Source organism: Primulina eburnea, unplaced genomic scaffold (genome assembly GCF_022965805.1).
Source record: "Primulina eburnea isolate SZY01 unplaced genomic scaffold, ASM2296580v1 ctg446, whole genome shotgun sequence".
NCBI lineage: Eukaryota > Viridiplantae > Streptophyta > Magnoliopsida > Lamiales > Gesneriaceae > Primulina > Primulina eburnea.
Window position 1 is genome coordinate 102,885 of NW_027331259.1, and position 21,284 is coordinate 124,168.

Here is a 21,284-nt window from a genome sequence, read left to right on the forward strand (position 1 = left end):
CAGCATAGGAGTAGGCATTACTCTTATTGCCGCCGTTGATACAGCTCAGACCGAAGTCTAGGAATGAGATGTACATTACCCCGATTGAAGGGTAGGTAGTGACGTTTCATTCACACCGGGATCCCTAGAGTTCTAGTCGAGTCGAGTCCAGACATGGTTTGATTCGCCTTGCATTGTCTATGCATATGATGTTATTTATGATAGCATGTTTCATGTTTAATTGTTTATATGCATGTATACATGTTTATATTGGGATTTGTTCTCACCGGAGTTTCCGGCTGTTGTTATGTCTGTATGTGTGCATAGCAACAGGTGGGGCAGGATCTGGGTCACGCAGAGGATGAGAGACGGACATAGCGTGGTGATCTCGGGCTTAGCAGAAGGACTAGTAGTTGTACTTTTATCATGTACTGTATGTAATTACTAGTTGTTAAATAAGAATGGAACAAGACATGTTTGTACCTTTCGTTCGTACATTATGTTTGTTAAATAAATAAAGACTTTATGTTTGTATTTATACATTAGATTTATTGTGAAAAGCGAAAAATTTGACCCACTTTTATATTAATGATCCATTGAATCCCAAAGAAAAAGTTAGAGCCCGGGTCCCCACAGCCTAGGACGAAGAAGGGGAGGGATTCTATTTTTGTTGTTGTGGATAGATTCTCTAAGATGGCACATTTTATAGCTTGTCATAAAACCGATGATGCTTCAAACATTGCGGATTTGTTCTTTAGAGAAGTCGTTAGGTTGCATGGCATGCCTAGGACTATTGTTTTATGTCGCGATGTTAAATTCTTGAGTTTTTTTTTTGGGAAGACTATATGGGCTAAACTTGGCACAAAATTGTTGTTTTCTACTACTTGTCATCCTCAAACGGATGGACAAACTGAAGTTGTCAATAGAACTTTGGGAACACTTTTGCGTGCTATTCTTAAAAAGAAAATGGATTGACATTTGTATGGACTTTATTTTGGGGTTACCTAGGACTAAGAAGGGGAGGGATTCTATTTTTCTTGTTGTGGATAGATTCTCAAAGATGGCACATTTTATAGCTTTTCATAAAACCGATGATGCTTCCAACATTGCGGATTTGTTCTTTAGCGAAGTCTTTAGGTTGCATAGCTTGCCTAGAACTATTGTTTCTAGTCGCGATGTTAAATTCTTGAGTTACTTTCGGAAGACTTTATGGGATAAACTTGGCACAAAATTGTTGTTTTCTACTACTTGTCATCCTCAAACGGATGAACAAACTGAAGTTGTCAATAGAACTTTGGGAACACTTTTGTGTGCTATTCTTAAGAAGAACTTGGATTTACATTTCTATGGACTTTATTTTGGGGTTGCCTAGGACTAAGAAGGGGAGGGATTCTATTTTTGTTGTTGTGGATAGATTCTCTAAGATGGCACATTTTATAGCTTGTCATAAAACCGATGATGCTTCAAACATTGCGGATTTGTTCTTTAGAGAAGTCGTTAGGTTGCATGGCATGCCTAAGACTATTGTTTCTGGTCGCGATGTTAAATTCTTGAGTTACTTTTGGAAGACTTTATGGGCTAAACTTGGCACAAAATTGTTATTTTCTACTACTTGTCATCCTCAAACGGATGGACAAACTGAAGTTGTCAATAGAACTTTGGGAACACTTTTGCGTGCTATTCTTAAATAGAACTTGGATTGACATTTCTATGGACTTTATTTTGGGGTTGCCTAGGACTAAGAAGGGGAGGGATTCTATTTTTGTTGTTGTAGATAGATTCTCTAAGATGGCACATTTTATAGCTTGTCATAAAACCGATGATGCTTCAAACATTGCGGATTTGTTCTTTAGAGAAGTCGTTAGGTTGCATGGCATGCCTAGGACTATTGTTTCCTGGTCGCGATGTTAAATTCTAGATTTACTTTTGGAAGACTTTATGGGCTAAACTTGGCACAAAATTGTTGTTTTCTACTACTTATCATCCTCAAACGGATGGACAAACTGAAGTTGTCAATAGAACTTTGGGAAAACTTTTACGTGCTATTCTTAAATAGAACTTGGATTGACATTTCTATGGACTTTATTTTGGGGTTGCCTAGGACTAAGAAGGGGAGGGATTCTATTTTTGTTGTTGTGGATAGATTCTCTAAGATGGCACATTTTATAACTTGTCATAAAACCGATTATGCTTCAAACATTGCGGATTTGTTCTTTAGCGAAGTCGTTAGGTTGCATGGCTTGCCTAGAACTATTGTTTATGATCGCGATGTTAAATTCTTGAGTTAATTTCGGAAGACTTTATGGGATAAACTTGGCACAAAATTGTTGTTTTCTACTACTTGTCATCCTCAAACGGATGGACAAACTGAAGTTGTCAATAGAACTTTGGGAACACTTTTGTGTGTTATTCTTAAGAAGAACTTGGATTTACATTTCTATAGACTTTATTTTGGGGTTGCCTAGGACGAAGAAGGGGAGGGATTCTATTTTTGTTGTTGTGGATAGATTCTCTAAGATGGCACATTTTATAGCTTGTCATAAAACCGATGATGCTTCAAACATTGCGGATTTGTTCTTTAGAGAAGTCGTTAGGTTTCATGGCATGCCTAGGACTATTGTTTCAGGTCGCGATGTTAAATTCTTGAGTTTTTTTGGGAAGACTATATGGGCTAAACTTGGCACAAAATTGTTGTTTTCTACTACTTGTCATCCTCAAACGGATGGACAAACTGAAGTTGTCAATAGAACTTTGGGAACACTTTTGCATGCTATTATTAAAAAGAAAATGGATTGACATTTGTATGGACTTTATTTTGGGGTTACCTAGGACTAAGAAGGGGAGGGATTCTATTTTTCTTGTTGTGGATAGATTCTCAAAGATGGCACATTATATAGCTTTTCATAAAACCGATGATGCTTCAAACATTGCGGATTTGTTCTTTAGAGAAGTCGTTAGGTTGCATGGCATGCCTAGGACTATTGTTTCTGGTCGCGATGTTAAATTCTTGAGTTACTTTCGGAAGACTTTATTGGCTAAACTTGGCACAAAATTGTTATTTTCTACTACTTGTCATCCTCAAACGGATGGACAAACTGAAGTTGTCAATAGAACTTTGGGAACACTTTTGCGTGCTATTCTTAAATAGAACTTGGATTGACATTTCTATGGACTTTATTTTGGGGTTGCCTAAGGACTAAGAAGGGGAGGGATTCAATTTTTGTTGTTGTGGATAGATTCTCTAAGATGGCACATTTTATAGCTTGTCATTAAAACCGATGATGCTTCAAACATTGCGGATTTGTTCTTTAGAGAAGTCGTTAGGTTGAATGGCATGCCTAGGACTATTGTTTCTAGTCGCGATGTTAAATTCTTGAGTTAGTTTTGGAAGACTTTATGGGCTAAACTTGGCACAAAATTGTTATTTTCTACTACTTGTCATCCTCAAACGGATGGACAAACTGAAGTTGTCAATAGAACTTTGAGAACACTTTTGCGTGCTATTCTTAAATAGAACTTGGATTGACATTTCTATGGACTTTATTTTGGGGTTGCCTAGGACTAAGAAGGGGAGGGATTCTATTTTTGTTGTTGTGGATAGATTCTCTAAGATGGCACATTTTATAGCTTGTCATAAAACCGATGATACTTCAAATATTGCGGATTTGTTCTTTAGAGAAGTCGTTAGGTTGCATGGCATGCCTAGGACTATTGTTTCTGGTCGCGATGTTAAATTCTAGAGTTACTTTTGGAAGACTTTATGGGCTAAACTTGGCACAAAATTGTTGTTTTCTACTACTTGTCATCCTCAAACGGATGGACAAACTGAAGTTGTCAATAGAACTTTGGGAAAACTTTTACGTGCTATTCTTAAATAGAACTTGGATTGACATTTCTATGGACTTTATTTTGGGGTTGCCTAGGACTAAGAAGGGGAAGGATTCTATTTTTGTTGTTGTGGATAGATTCTCTAAGATGGCACATTTTATAACTTGTCATAAAACCGATTATGCTTCAAACATTGCGGATTTGTTCTTTAGCGAAGTCGTTAGGTTGCATGGCTTGCCTAGAACTATTGTTTCTGATCGCGATGTTAAATTCTTGAGTTAATTTCGGAAGACTTTATGGGATAAACTTGGCACAAAATTGTTGTTTTCTACTACTTGTCATCCTCAAATGGATGGACAAACTGAATTTGTCAATAGAACTTTGGGAACACTTTTGTGTGCTATTCTTAAGAAGAACTTGGATTTACATTTCTATGGACTTTATTTTGGGGTTGCCTAGGACGAAGAATGGGAGGGATTCTATTTTTGTTGTTGTGGATAGATTCTCTAAGATGGCACATTTTATAGCTTGTCATAAACCGATGATGCTTCAAACATTGCGGATTTGTTCTTTAGAGAAGTCGTTAGGTTGCATGGCATGCCTAGGACTATTGTTTCTGGTCGCGATGTTAAATTCTTGAGTTACTTTCGGAAGACTTTATTGGCTAAACTTGGCACAAAATTGTTATTTTTGACTACTTGTCATCCTCAAACGGATGGACAAACTGAAGTTGTCAATAGAACTTTGGGAACACTTTTGTGTGTTATTCTTAAGAAGAACTTGGATTTACATTTCTATAGACTTTATTTTGGGGTTGCCTAGGACGAAGAAGGGGAGGGATTCTATTTTTGTTGTTGTGGATAGATTCTCTAAGATGGCACATTTTATAGCTTGTCATAAAACCGATGATGCTTCAAACATTGCGGATTTGTTCTTTAGAGAAGTCGTTAGGTTTCATGGCATGCCTAGGACTATTGTTTCAGGTCGCGATGTTAAATTCTTGAGTTTTTTTGGGAAGACTATATGGGCTAAACTTGGCACAAAATTGTTGTTTTCTACTACTTGTCATCCTCAAACGGATGGACAAACTGAAGTTGTCAATAGAACTTTGGGAACACTTTTGCATGCTATTCTTAAAAAGAAAATGGATTGACATTTGTATGGACTTTATTTTGGGGTTACCTAGGACTAAGAAGGGGAGGGATTCTATTTTTCTTGTTGTGGATAGATTCTCAAAGATGGCACATTATATAGCTTTTCATAAAACCGATGATGCTTCAAACATTGCGGATTTGTTCTTTAGAGAAGTCGTTAGGTTGCATGGCATGCCTAGGACTATTGTTTCTGGTCGCGATGTTAAATTCTTGAGTTACTTTCGGAAGACTTTATTGGCTAAACTTGGCACAAAATTGTTGTTTTCTACTACTTGTCATCCTCAAATGGATGGACAAACTGAAGTTGTCAATAGAACTTTGGGAACACTTTTGTGTGCTATTCTTAAGAAGAACTTGGATTTACATTTCTATGGACTTTATTTTGGGGTTGCCTAGGACTAAGAATGGGAGGGATTCTATTTTTGTTGTTGTGGATAGATTCTCTAAGATGGCACATTTTATAGCTTGTCATAAACCGATGATGCTTCAAACATTGCGGATTTGTTCTTTAGAGAAGTCGTTAGGTTGCATGGCATGCCTAGGACTATTGTTTCTGGTCGCGATGTTAAATTTTTGAGTTACTTTCGGAAGACTTTATTGGCTAAACTTGGCACAAAATTGTTATTTTCTGACTACTTGTCATCCTCAAACGGATGGACAAACTGAAGTTGTCAATAGAACTTTGGGAACACTTTTGTGTGTTATTCTTAAGAAGAACTTGGATTTACATTTCTATAGACTTTATTTTGGGGTTGCCTAGGACGAAGAAGGGGAGGGATTCTATTTTTGTTGTTGTGGATAGATTCTCTAAGATGGCACATTTTATAGCTTGTCATAAAACCGATGATGCTTCAAACATTGCGGATTTGTTCTTTAGAGAAGTCGTTAGGTTTCATGGCATGCCTAGGACTATTGTTTCAGGTCGCGATGTTAAATTCTTGAGTTTTTTTTGGAAGACTATATGGGCTAAACTTGGCACAAAATTGTTGTTTTCTACTACTTGTCATCCTCAAACGGATGGACAAACTGAAGTTGTCAATAGAACTTTGGGAACACTTTTGCAGTGCTATTATTAAAAAGAAATGGATTGACATTTGTATGGACTTTATTTTGGGGTTACCTAGGACTAAGAAGGGGAGGGATTCTATTTTTGTTGTTGTGGATAGATTCTCAAAGATGGCACATTATATAGCTTGTCATAAAACCGATGATGCTTCAAACATTGCGGATTTGTTCTTTAGAGAAGTCGTTAGGTTGCATGGCATGCCTAGGACTATTGTTTCTGGTCGCGATGTTAAATTCTTGAGTTACTTTCGGAAGACTTTATGGGCTAAACTTGGCACAAAATTGTTGTTTTCTACTACTTGTCATCCTCAAACGGATGGACAAACTGAAGTTGTCAATAGAACTTTGGGAACACTTTTGCGTGCTATTCTTAAATAGAACTTGGATTGACATTTCTATGGACTTTATTTTGGGGTTGCCTAGGACTAAGAAGGGGAGGGATTCTATTTTTGTTGTTGTGGATAGATTCTCTAAGATGGCACATTTTATAGCTTGTCATAAAACCGATGATGCTTCAAACATTGCGGATTTGTTCTTTAGAGAAGTCGTTAGGTTGCATGGCATGCCTAGGACTATTGTTTCTAGTCGCGATGTTAAATTCTTGAGTTACTTTTGGAAGACTTTATGGGCTAAACTTGGCACAAAATTGTTATTTTCTACTACTTGTCATCCTCAAACGGATGGACAAACTGAAGTTGTCAATAGAACTTTGAGAACACTTTTGCGTGCTATTCTTAAATAGAACTTGGATTGACATTTCTATGGACTTTATTTTGGGGTTGCCTAGGACTAAGAAGGGGAGGGATTCTATTTTTGTTGTTGTGGATAGATTCTCTAAGATGGCACATTTTATAGCTTGTCATAAAACCGATGATGCTTCAAACATTGCGGATTTGTTCTTTAGAGAAGTCGTTAGGTTGCATGGCATGCCTAGGACTATTGTTTCTGGTCGCGATGTTAAATTCTAGAGTTACTTTTGGAAGACTTTATGGGCTAAACTTGGCACAAAATTGTTGTTTTCTACTACTTGTCATCCTCAAACGGATGGACAAACTGAAGTTGTCAATAGAACTTTGGGAAAACTTTTACGTGCTATTCTTAAATAGAACTTGGATTGACATTTCTATGGACTTTATTTTGGGGTTGCCTAGGACTAAGAAGGGGAGGGATTCTATTTTTGTTGTTGTGGATAGATTCTCTAAGATGGCACATTTTATAGCTTGTCATAAAACCGATTATGCTTCAAACATTGCGGATTTGTTCTTTAGCGAAGTCGTTAGGTTGCATGGCTTGCCTAGAACTATTGTTTCTGATCGCGATGTTAAATTCTTGAGTTAATTTCGGAAGACTTTATGGGATAAACTTGGCACAAAATTGTTGTTTTCTACTACTTGTCATCCTCAAACGGATGGACAAACTGAAGTTGTCAATAGAACTTTGGGAACACTTTTGTGTGCTATTCTTAAGAAGAACTTGGATTTACATTTCTATGGACTTTATTTTGGGGTTGCCTAGGACTAAGAAGGGGAGGGATTCTATTTTTGTTGTTGTGGATAGATTCTCTAAGATGGCACATTTTATAGCTTGTCATAAAACCGATGATGCTTCAAACATTGCGGATTTGTTCTTTAGAGAAGTCGTTAGGTTGCATGGCATGCCTAGGACTATTGTTTCTGGTCGCGATGTTAAATTCTTGAGTTACTTTCGGAAGACTTTATGGGCTAAACTTGGCACAAAATTGTTATTTTCTACTACTTGTCATCCTCAAACGGATGGACAAACTGAAGTTGTCAATAGAACTTTGGGAACACTTTTGCGTGCTATTCTTAAATAGAACTTGGATTGACATTTCTATGGACTTTATTTTGGGGTTGCCTAGGACTAAGAAGGGGAGGGATTCTATTTTTGTTGTTGTGGATAGATTCTCTAAGATGGCACATTTTATAGCTTGTCATAAAACCGATGATGCTTCAAACATTGCGGATTTGTTCTTTAGAGAAGTCGTTAGGTTGCATGGCATGCCTAGGACTATTGTTTCTAGGTCGCGATGTTAAATTCTTGAGTTACTTTTGGAAGACTTTATGGGCTAAACTTGGCACAAAATTGTTGTTTTCTACTACTTGTCATCCTCAAACGGATGGACAAACTGAAGTTGTCAATAGAACTTTGGGAACACTTTTGCGTGCTATTCTTAAAAGAAACTTGGATTGACATTTCTATGGACTTTATTTTGGGGTTGCCTAGGACTAAGAAGGGGAGGGATTCTATTTTTGTTGTTGTGGATAGATTCTCTAAGATGGCACATTTTATAGCTTGTCATAAAACCGATGATGCTTCAAACATTGCGGATTTGTTCTTTAGAGAAGTCGTTAGGTTGCATGGCATGCCTAGGACTATTGTTTCTGGTCGCGATGTTAAATTCTTGAGTTACTTTCGGAAGACTTTATTGGCTAAACTTGGCACAAAATTGTTATTTTCTACTACTTGTCATCCTCAAACGGATGGACAAACTGAAGTTGTCAATAGAACTTTGGGAACACTTTTGCGTGCTATTCTTAAATAGAACTTGGATTGACATTTCTATGGACTTTATTTTGGGGTTGCCTAGGACTAAGAAGGGGAGGGATTCTATTTTTGTTGTTGTGGATAGATTCTCTAAGATGGCACATTTTATAGCTTGTCATAAAACCGATGATGCTTCAAACATTGCGGATTTGTTCTTTAGAGAAGTCGTTAGGTTGCATGGCATGCCTAGGACTATTGTTTCTGGTCGCGATGTTAAATTCTTGAGTTACTTTTGGAAGACTTTATGGGCTAAACTTGGCACAAAATTGTTGTTTTCTACTACTTGTCATCCTCAAACGGATGGACAAACTGAAGTTGTCAATAGAACTTTGGGAACACTTTTGCGTGCTATTCTTAAATAGAACTTGGATTGACATTTCTATGGACTTTATTTTGGGGTTGCCTAGGACTAAGAAGGGGAGGGATTCTATTTTTGTTGTTGTGGATAGATTCTCTAAGATGGCACATTTTATAGCTTGTCATAAAACCGATGATGCTTCAAACATTGCGGATTTGTTCTTTAGAGAAGTCGTTAGGTTGCATGGCATGCCTAGGACTATTGTTTCTGGTCGCGATGTTAAATTCTTGAGTTACTTTTGGAAGACTTTATGGGCTAAACTTGGCACAAAATTGTTGTTTTCTACTACTTGTCATCCTCAAACGGATGGACAAACTGAAGTTGTCAATAGAACTTTGGGAACACTTTTGCGTGCTATTCTTAAATAGAACTTGGATTGACATTTCTATGGACTTTATTTTGGGGTTGCCTAGGACTAAGAAGGGGAGGGATTCTATTTTTGTTGTTGTGGATAGATTCTCTAAGATGGCACATTTTATAGCTTGTCATAAAACCGATGATGCTTCAAACATTGCGGATTTGTTCTTTAGAGAAGTCGTTAGGTTGCATGGCATGCCTAGGACTATTGTTTCTGGTCGCGATGTTAAATTCTTGAGTTACTTTCGGAAGACTTTATGGGCTAAACTTGGCACAAAATTGTTGTTTTCTACTACTTGTCATCCTCAAACGGATGGACAAACTGAAGTTGTCAATAGAACTTTGGGAACACTTTTGCGTGCTATTCTTAAATAGAACTTGGATTGACATTTCTATGGACTTTATTTTGGGGTTGCCTAGGACTAAGAAGGGGAGGGATTCTATTTTTGTTGTTGTGGATAGATTCTCTAAGATGGCACATTTTATAGCTTGTCATAAAACCGATGATGCTTCAAACATTGCGGATTTGTTCTTTAGAGAAGTCGTTAGGTTGCATGGCATGCCTAGGACTATTGTTTCTGGTCGCGATGTTAAATTCTTGAGTTACTTTCGGAAGACTTTATGGGCTAAACTTGGCACAAAATTGTTATTTTCTACTACTTGTCATCCTCAAACGGATGGACAAACTGAAGTTGTCAATAGAACTTTGGGAACACTTTTGCGTGCTATTCTTAAATAGAACTTGGATTGACATTTCTATGGACTTTATTTTGGGGTTGCCTAGGACTAAGAAGGGGAGGGATTCTATTTTTGTTGTTGTGGATAGATTCTCTAAGATGGCACATTTTATAGCTTGTCATAAAACCGATGATGCTTCAAACATTGCGGATTTGTTCTTTAGAGAAGTCGTTAGGTTGCATGGCATGCCTAGGACTATTGTTTCTGGTCGCGATGTTAAATTCTTGAGTTACTTTCGGAAGACTTTATGGGCTAAACTTGGCACAAAATTGTTATTTTCTACTACTTGTCATCCTCAAACGGATGGACAAACTGAAGTTGTCAATAGAACTTTGGGAACACTTTTGCGTGCTATTCTTAAATAGAACTTGGATTGACATTTCTATGGACTTTATTTTGGGGTTGCCTAGGACTAAGAAGGGGAGGGATTCTATTTTTGTTGTTGTGGATAGATTCTCTAAGATGGCACATTTTATAGCTTGTCATAAAACCGATGATGCTTCAAACATTGCGGATTTGTTCTTTAGAGAAGTCGTTAGGTTGCATGGCATGCCTAGGACTATTGTTTCTGGTCGCGATGTTAAATTCTTGAGTTACTTTTGGAAGACTTTATGGGCTAAACTTGGCACAAAATTGTTGTTTTCTACTACTTGTCATCCTCAAACGGATGGACAAACTGAAGTTGTCAATAGAACTTTGGGAACACTTTTGCGTGCTATTCTTAAATAGAACTTGGATTGACATTTCTATGGACTTTATTTTGGGGTTGCCTAGGACTAAGAAGGGGAGGGATTCTATTTTTGTTGTTGTGGATAGATTCTCTAAGATGGCACATTTTATAGCTTGTCATAAAACCGATGATGCTTCAAACATTGCGGATTTGTTCTTTAGAGAAGTCGTTAGGTTGCATGGCATGCCTAGGACTATTGTTTCTGGTCGCGATGTTAAATTCTTGAGTTACTTTCGGAAGACTTTATGGGCTAAACTTGGCACAAAATTGTTGTTTTCTACTACTTGTCATCCTCAAACGGATGGACAAACTGAAGTTGTCAATAGAACTTTGGGAACACTTTTGCGTGCTATTCTTAAATAGAACTTGGATTGACATTTCTATGGACTTTATTTTGGGGTTGCCTAGGACTAAGAAGGGGAGGGATTCTATTTTTGTTGTTGTGGATAGATTCTCTAAGATGGCACATTTTATAGCTTGTCATAAAACCGATGATGCTTCAAACATTGCGGATTTGTTCTTTAGAGAAGTCGTTAGGTTGCATGGCATGCCTAGGACTATTGTTTCTGGTCGCGATGTTAAATTCTTGAGTTACTTTCGGAAGACTTTATGGGCTAAACTTGGCACAAAATTGTTGTTTTCTACTACTTGTCATCCTCAAACGGATGGACAAACTGAAGTTGTCAATAGAACTTTGGGAACACTTTTGCGTGCTATTCTTAAATAGAACTTGGATTGACATTTCTATGGACTTTATTTTGGGGTTGCCTAGGACTAAGAAGGGGAGGGATTCTATTTTTGTTGTTGTGGATAGATTCTCTAAGATGGCACATTTTATAGCTTGTCATAAAACCGATGATGCTTCAAACATTGCGGATTTGTTCTTTAGAGAAGTCGTTAGGTTGCATGGCATGCCTAGGACTATTGTTTCTGGTCGCGATGTTAAATTCTTGAGTTACTTTTGGAAGACTTTATGGGCTAAACTTGGCACAAAATTGTTGTTTTCTACTACTTGTCATCCTCAAACGGATGGACAAACTGAAGTTGTCAATAGAACTTTGGGAACACTTTTGCGTGCTATTCTTAAATAGAACTTGGATTGACATTTCTATGGACTTTATTTTGGGGTTGCCTAGGACTAAGAAGGGGAGGGATTCTATTTTTGTTGTTGTGGATAGATTCTCTAAGATGGCACATTTTATAGCTTGTCATAAAACCGATGATGCTTCAAACATTGCGGATTTGTTCTTTAGAGAAGTCGTTAGGTTGCATGGCATGCCTAGGACTATTGTTTCTGGTCGCGATGTTAAATTCTTGAGTTACTTTTGGAAGACTTTATGGGCTAAACTTGGCACAAAATTGTTGTTTTCTACTACTTGTCATCCTCAAACGGATGGACAAACTGAAGTTGTCAATAGAACTTTGGGAACACTTTTGCGTGCTATTCTTAAATAGAACTTGGATTGACATTTCTATGGACTTTATTTTGGGGTTGCCTAGGACTAAGAAGGGGAGGGATTCTATTTTTGTTGTTGTGGATAGATTCTCTAAGATGGCACATTTTATAGCTTGTCATAAAACCGATGATGCTTCAAACATTGCGGATTTGTTCTTTAGAGAAGTCGTTAGGTTGCATGGCATGCCTAGGACTATTGTTTCTGGTCGCGATGTTAAATTCTTGAGTTACTTTTGGAAGACTTTATGGGCTAAACTTGGCACAAAATTGTTGTTTTCTACTACTTGTCATCCTCAAACGGATGGACAAACTGAAGTTGTCAATAGAACTTTGGGAACACTTTTGCGTGCTATTCTTAAATAGAACTTGGATTGACATTTCTATGGACTTTATTTTGGGGTTGCCTAGGACTAAGAAGGGGAGGGATTCTATTTTTGTTGTTGTGGATAGATTCTCTAAGATGGCACATTTTATAGCTTGTCATAAAACCGATGATGCTTCAAACATTGCGGATTTGTTCTTTAGAGAAGTCGTTAGGTTGCATGGCATGCCTAGGACTATTGTTTCTGGTCGCGATGTTAAATTCTTGAGTTACTTTTGGAAGACTTTATGGGCTAAACTTGGCACAAAATTGTTGTTTTCTACTACTTGTCATCCTCAAACGGATGGACAAACTGAAGTTGTCAATAGAACTTTGGGAACACTTTTGCGTGCTATTCTTAAATAGAACTTGGATTGACATTTCTATGGACTTTATTTTGGGGTTGCCTAGGACTAAGAAGGGGAGGGATTCTATTTTTGTTGTTGTGGATAGATTCTCTAAGATGGCACATTTTATAGCTTGTCATAAAACCGATGATGCTTCAAACATTGCGGATTTGTTCTTTAGAGAAGTCGTTAGGTTGCATGGCATGCCTAGGACTATTGTTTCTGGTCGCGATGTTAAATTCTTGAGTTACTTTTGGAAGACTTTATGGGCTAAACTTGGCACAAAATTGTTGTTTTCTACTACTTGTCATCCTCAAACGGATGGACAAACTGAAGTTGTCAATAGAACTTTGGGAACACTTTTACGTGCTATTCTTAAATAGAACTTGGATTGACATTTCTATGGACTTTATTTTGGGGTTGCCTAGGACTAAGAAGGGGAGGGATTCTATTTTTGTTGTTGTGGATAGATTCTCTAAGATGGCACATTTTATAGCTTGTCATAAAACCGATGATGCTTCAAACATTGCGGATTTGTTCTTTAGAGAAGTCGTTAGGTTGCATGGCATGTCCTAGGAATATTGTTTCTAGGTCGCGATGTTAAATTCTTGAGTTACTTTAGGAAGACTATATGGGCTAAACTTGGCACAAAATTGTTGTTTTCTACTACTTGTCATCCTCAAACGGATGGACAAACTGAAGTTGTCAATAGAACTTTGGGAACACTTTTGCGTGCTATTCTTAAAAAGAAATGGATTGACATTTCTATGGACTTTATTTTGGGGTTACCTAGGACTAAGAAGGGGAGGGATTCTATTTTTGTTGTTGTGGATAGATTCTCTAAGATGGCACATTTTATAGCTTGTCATAAAACCGATGATGCTTCAAACATTGCGGATTTGTTCTTTAGCGAAGTCGTTAGGTTGCATGGCTTGCCTAGAACTATTGTTTCTGGTCGCGATGTTAAATTCTTGAGTTACTTTCGGAAGACTTTATGGGATAAACTTGGCACAAAATTGTTGTTTTCTACTACTTGTCATCCTCAAACGGATGGACAAACTGAAGTTGTCAATAGAACTTTGGGAACACTTTTGCGTGCTATTCTTAAGAAGAACTTGGATTGACATTTCTATGGACTTTATTTTGGGGTTGCCTAGGACTAAGAAGGGGAGGGATTCTATTTTTGTTGTTGTGGATAGATTCTCTAAGATGGCACATTTTATAGCTTGTCATAAAACCGATGATGCTTCAAACATTGCGGATTTGTTCTTTAGAGAAGTCGTTAGGTTGCATGGCATGCCTAGGACTATTGTTTCTGGTCGCGATGTTAAATTCTTGAGTTACTTTTGGAAGACTTTATGGGCTAAACTTGGCACAAAATTGTTATTTTCTACTACTTGTCATCCTCAAACGGATGGACAAACTGAAGTTGTCAATAGAACTTTGGAACACTTTTGCGTGCTATTCTTAAATAGAACTTGGATTGACATTTCTATGGACTTTATTTTGGGGTTGCCTAGGACTAAGAAGGGGAGGGATTCTATTTTGTTGTTGTGGATAGATTCTCTAAGATGGCACATTTTATAGCTTGTCATAAAACCGATGATGCTTCAAACATTGCGGATTTGTTCTTTAGAGAAGTCGTTAGGTTGCATGGCATGCCTAGGACTATTGTTTCTGGTCGCGATGTTAAATTCTTGAGTTACTTTCGGAAGACTTTATGGGCTAAACTTGGCACAAAATTGTTGTTTTCTACTACTTGTCATCCTCAAACGGATGGACAAACTGAAGTTGTCAATAGAACTTAGGGAACACTTTTGCGTGCTATTCTTAAATAGAAATTGGATTGACATTTCTATGGACTTTATTTTGGGGTTGCCTAGGACTAAGAAGGGGAGGGATTCTATTTTGTTGTTGTGGATAGATTCTCTAAGATGGCAAATTTTATAGCTTGTCATAAAACCAATGATGCTTCAAACATTGCGGATTTGTTCTTTAGAGAAGTCGTTAGGTTGCATGGCATGTCTAGGAATATTGTTTCAGGTCGCGATGTTAAATTCTTGAGTTACTTTTGGAAGACTATATGGGCTAAACTTGGCACAAAATTGTTGTTTTCTACTACTTGTCATCCTCAAACGGATGGACAAACTGAAGTTGTCAATAGAACTTTGGGAACACTTTTGCGTGCTATTCTTAAAAGAAATGGATTGACATTTGTATGGACTTTATTTTGGGGTTACCTAGGACTAAGAAGGGGAGGGATTCTATTTTTGTTGTTGTGGATAGATTCTCAAAGATTGCACATTTTATAGCTTTTCATAAAACCGATGATGCTTCCAACATTGCGGATTTGTTCTTTAGCGAAGTCGTTAGGTTGCATGGCTTGCCTAGAACTATTGTTTCTGGTCGCGATGTTAAATTCTTGAGTTACTTTCGGAAGACTTTATGGGATAAACTTGGCACAAAATTGTTTTTTTCTACTACTTGTCATCCTCAAACGGATGGACAAACTGAAGTTGTCAATAGAACTTTGGGAACACTTTTGTGTGCTATTCTTAAGAAGAACTTGGATTTACATTTCTATGGACTTTATTTTGGGGTTGCCTAGGACTAAGAAGGGGAGGGATTCTATTTTTGTTGTTGTGGATAGATTCTCTAAGATGACACATTTTATAGCTTGTCATAAAACCGATGATGCTTCAAACATTGCGGATTTGTTCTTTAGAGAAGTCGTGAGGTTGCATGGCATGCCTAGGACTATTGTTTCTGGTCGCGATGTTAAATTCTTGAGTTACTTTTGGAAGACTTTATGGGCTAAACTTGGCACAAAATTGTTATTTTCTACTACTTGTCATCCTCAAACGGATGGACAAACTGAAGTTGACAATAGAACTTTGGGAACACTTTTGCGTGCTATTCTTAAATAGAACTTGGATTGACATTTCTATGGACTTTATTTTGGGGTTGCCTAGGACTAAGAAGGGGAGGGATTCTATTTTTGTTGTTGTGGATAGATTCTCTAAGATGGCACATTTTATAGCTTGTCATAAAACCGATGATGCTTCAAACATTGCGGATTTGTTCTTTAGAGAAGTCGTTAGGTTGCATGGCATGCCTAGGACTATTGTTTCTGGTCGCGATGTTAAATTCTAGAGTTACTTTTGGAAGACTTTATGGGCTAAACTTGGCACAAAATTGTTGTTTTCTACTACTTGTTGTGGGGACCCGGACGCTGATCTATCTTATTAATCATCTTTGGGATTTAATTATCAATTAAGATAAAACAGGGTCTAAAAATTTTTCTTTTTTTTTTTAAAATGTAACTGCGGAAGGTAATAGAATCTAAACAATATACATCTCTGTATAAAAACTACAGTTCAGTAGAAAAGTACAATACTGTACAACCTAAGTCTAAGGTTCAATTAATAAATTCAAGTAATAAATCAAGTCTGCTACAAGTCCGGAATCACCACGCTAATTCGTCTTCTCTCATCGTCATCTCGACCCTGATCCAGCCCCACCTGTTGTCATGCACACATACAAAACAAGACAACAGCCGGATAACTCCGGTGAGAATAAATCCCAGTATAAAACATGGTAAGCATGTATATAAACAAACTAATTTATAAAACATGCTATCACGTATAAAAACAATCTATTTCATAATCTATGAAATTAATCAAATAAGCATGCAACTCAAATCAGATAAACATGCATATAAACAATTTTAATCATAAAACATGCTAACCCAACTGAAAGCAGTAATGATGGGTCCCATGATCTAGGAGCCACATCCATATAAGTATGCAGTTCTAATCAAATCATGTCTAGACTTGACTCGATCTATAACTCTAGGGATCCCGGTGTGAATAAGACGTCACTGTCTGTCACCTACCCTCCCAATCGAGGTGCTGTACGTCTTATTCCTAGACTTCGGCCTGATCTGTATCCGCGTCTACAATAGAGGCGGTGATCTTCCCCTAAGCTGTGATATCGCCGAACATCTAGAAGTCTGGATGATCTCGCAGACTTTCCTATCTTAATGCATGAATACAAAATCTGTAAACCAAGCATAATAAGATAAAACATAAACAAGAATATAGTATGTGATTTATTGGGCAACTCAAGGATGGTCTCGATTGAGTTGTTTCTTCCCGAATATCACATGAATTATACCTTTTTCGTCCCGATCTGACGAAGATGATGATCTGTATTCAACTCTGTCCATATCAATTTGAAAAGACAATATCGAATACGCTGTATCAGTAAATAACTCAATACACAATCTGTTCTGATCAATACTCAAATCAGTGTACAATCTGATCAATATCTGAACAAGATACAATCTGATTCATACCAATAATATCAAAATCTAATCAAAATCATATCTGAATCTGATCAATCTAACTCAACTGATGTTTCGACGGTATAATATTACAATCTGAATAACCCCGTCAATTCTGAACATCACAATAAAATACTGGAACTCACAATCTGTGTCCACATAATTCATACTCTGAATACTAACATAATTCTGATATAGAATCTCAATCAATATCTTTCAAAAATCATGACAATTATAGAAACGGTCTGTTCTTTAATCTGACTTCAATTCTATCATGTCCACGGTAGCAGAAACATCATATCTAAATCATATTCAATTCTGACAATATCATAAATTCAAATCTTGTCTAAACGTAACAAAACTTACGTCCAGTTGTAGTCTGCGTTGATAGGGACACAGTACTGTAGTCGGATTTAAAATCGGACGGACGGATTTCTCGTAATTCAATTTCGAAACCAAAACTGAAAGCTTCTCCCAAATTCTCGATTTTTGCTTCCCTCTCGTCTGAGAGGCACGTTTATATTATATATATATATATATATACTACATGCATAACAAGAAACGTGGCCTCATCTCAAAATTTTGCCCATTTCTCTCAAAATTACGAAAATGCCATTGCCTCTCAAAATTACGAAAATGCCATTGCCTCCAATAATTACGAAAATGCCATTGTCATCCAATAATAACGAAAATGCCATTGCCATCCAATAATTACGAAAATGCCATTTCCCTCAAATAATTACGAAAATGCCATCCGAAAATCACAAAAATGCCATTCAATAATTTAAATCAATTATTTAATTTTCGGGTTCTCACAAAAATGATGACATCTGTAAGGCCCGAGATGTTATTACAGTAATTTGAGATTAATCTGAAATGATTATAGACAGAACGGATTAGCTGGAGAAAAGTAATGCCAAGATTTTAAGTCGATATTAATGAAATTGTGAAGAGGAGGCCGAAGCCTCACCGCACCCGCGGTGTTAACAGGGACCGCCCCCGCGGTGCAGTACCGCACCCGCGGTCTTGACATGTACCGCACCCGCGGTCATGCAATTTCAGAAAAGATAAGATTGTCGAACCATGAGCGCACCCGCGGTCTTACACCTACCGCACCCGCGGTGCGACGTGTTGTGCGAAAAATGGTGACACCTCTTAGCTTGCATGCACGAGTATATATATGCACGAATCCTTCGAAAAAGCATTAGATAATCTGAAAAAGGGTCTGAAGAAGAAAGGAGAAAATCTTTACGCCTTTTTCGAGAAATCCGTCCGTCTGATTTTGAATCCGACTTCAGTATCGAGTTCCTAGCAACGTAGGCTACAACTGGACGTAAGTTTTACTACGTTTTGACATGCTTTGAAATTACGATATTGTCAGAATTGAATGGAACTCATATATGTTGTGCTTGACATAGTAGACATCATAGAATCGAAGTCAGATTAAGAAACAGACTGATTATGGAATTGTTATGATTTTCGTAGTAGTTTTGGACTCGAGTTGATATCAGAATTGAGTTGTTATTGAGTAGGAGATATTAGAATTAATATCTGATTGATATGGTATGGTTGGGTATATGGATATTATACCGTTATGCCATCGATATTGAAGTAAGTTAAGTATTGAGCAGAACAGATTTGATTCGAGTGGTGTATTGATATTATACTCCTCGATATTGTTCTTGTCAGATCGATAGTGACAGGTTTTGAGTTCGAGACTTCGACAGAGCCAGAATATCAGAAAGAAAGGTATAAATTAATGTTGAGTTGGGATTGTACAACTCGAGTGAGGTTTGACTCGAGTTTCCCTAAATCACATACTTTTACTTATTGCATTGATATTTGCAATTGATCAGACTTATGATTGTAGTCTATTGATTCATAGCTACTGTGTGATAAGATTGATATTTGTAGCCTATTGATTTATAGCTACTGCATGTAATGACTGCTGATTCGCTAGTCATTGACTGATTTGCTTAGATACTGACTGTATGTATTGATTACTGAGTCGTTGAGTCATAGGCTGATTCGCCTAGTCACCGGCTGATTCGTCGGGTTATAGACTGATTCGTCTAAACTTAAGCTGATTCGCTGAATCATAGGCTGATTCGTCTAATTATTGGCTGATTCGCCTAATTACCAGCTGATTCGTCGGGTTATTGACTGAGTCGTCAATTCTGTGGCTGATTCGCCCAGACACTGATATAAGAATTATATCGATGCCGTTTAGGGATTGATTCATTCCTATCGACTGAGATTCGATATAATACCTATATTCAGACATCGGGATCCCTAGGATAGAGTTGAGTCGAGTCTGAGACGACGCGTCAGTGGAGTCGAGTCTGATGACGACGCGTCGGTTGAGTTGAGTCTGATATGACCTGTTGATTTACATTGTTTATGCCAGTCATGATTATTGAATGTTTGATATTGATTCATGTATTCTGATTTGATACAGGTTAAGAATATGTCTTATATATGCTTTCGTATATGCTTTTATATGATTGCATGTTTACATTGTTTATACTGGGATATTTATATCTCACCGGAGTTATCCGGCTGTTGTCTTGTTTTGTATGTGTGCATGACAACAGGTAGGGCTGGATCAGGGTCAAGAAGAGGATGAGAGATGACGAGTTTAGCGTGGTGATTCCGGACTTGGTAGAGATAGGGTTAGACACTTGATATCAGTTGTTAAACCCTAGTTGAATAAATGTATGTTGTACATGACTTGTACTTTTATACTGAGATGTATATTCATGTTTAATATGTAATTTGAGTAAATTACATTACGTTTCCGCTTTGTATTTGAAAAAAAAAATTAGACCCTGTTTTATAATTGATTAATTAGTCCCAAATATGATTAAGAACTTGATTAGCGTCCGGGTCCCCACAACAGGTGGTATCAGAGCGATAGATCCTTTAGATTGAGATAGAAGAGACTAGTGAGCGGGGTAGATTGAGTTTTCTTTCCTTGCTTGTGATGCTAGCATGTCTTACTGCTTTAAATAATACATGTTACTTGATTTATCTGATTTGATTTGGTAATATGTATTGTTGAGAACAAATCTGAACCGATTCTCGATCAGCAGTAAGATGATCGGAGGAAGGACTGAATTGAAACAGGTTTGTTGGATTGAGTTACTAATCCTTGTGATATTCAGATATGCCTCCCAAACGAATACCAGAACAGGGTAGTACATCGAATCCTCCAATGGATGTAACACCGACTCCAATGGAAACCTTGCTGAAGAGGTTTCAGTCATTCAAACCACCCACTCTGACGGGTACTGAGACATCAGTCGAGTGTGAGAGTTGGTTAGGTAGCATTGAGTTGCTGTTTGATTCACTGGAGTACAGTGATGAGCACCGGATTAAATTGATTGGGCACCAGTTGTTTGATGTTGCACAAAGCTGGTGGGTTACAATGAAGAGGGCCTTGGAGCAGCGAGGTACGATTATTACTTGGGATGTATTTAAAACTGAGTTTTATCAGAGATTTTTCTCAATATCGTACAGAAAAGACAAGGGGGCGGAGTTTGCCAATTTGAGACAGGGTCAGCTGAACATTGAAGAATATGTGACCAAGTTCTCTACCTTGTTGAAGTTTGCTCCTCATGTTTCTGAAAATGACGAAGCCGTTGCTGATCAGTTCATCAATGGCTTGAATCCCGATATTTTTACATTGGTGAACACAGGGCGACCGAATAACTTTGCTGATGCCATGAATAGAGAAAAGGGCGCTGAAGCGGGCCTGATAAGACAGAGAGGAGCTGAATTTGTTCCTCCAGTGTCGAGACCACCGCAGCCACCTCTTTGATTCGAGAGTGGCAGTATCAGTGGTAGAAGGAAAGATTTTCTTAAGGCTAGAGGAAAGCAATTGAAGAAGTCGGGCGGCAGTTCTTCTAGCTCCAGTGGTTCTCAGCAGAGTTATACTGGCGTTTACTGCGGAAATTGTGGAGGGAGACATTCCACTGAGCAATGCCAAGGAGTACTTGGTA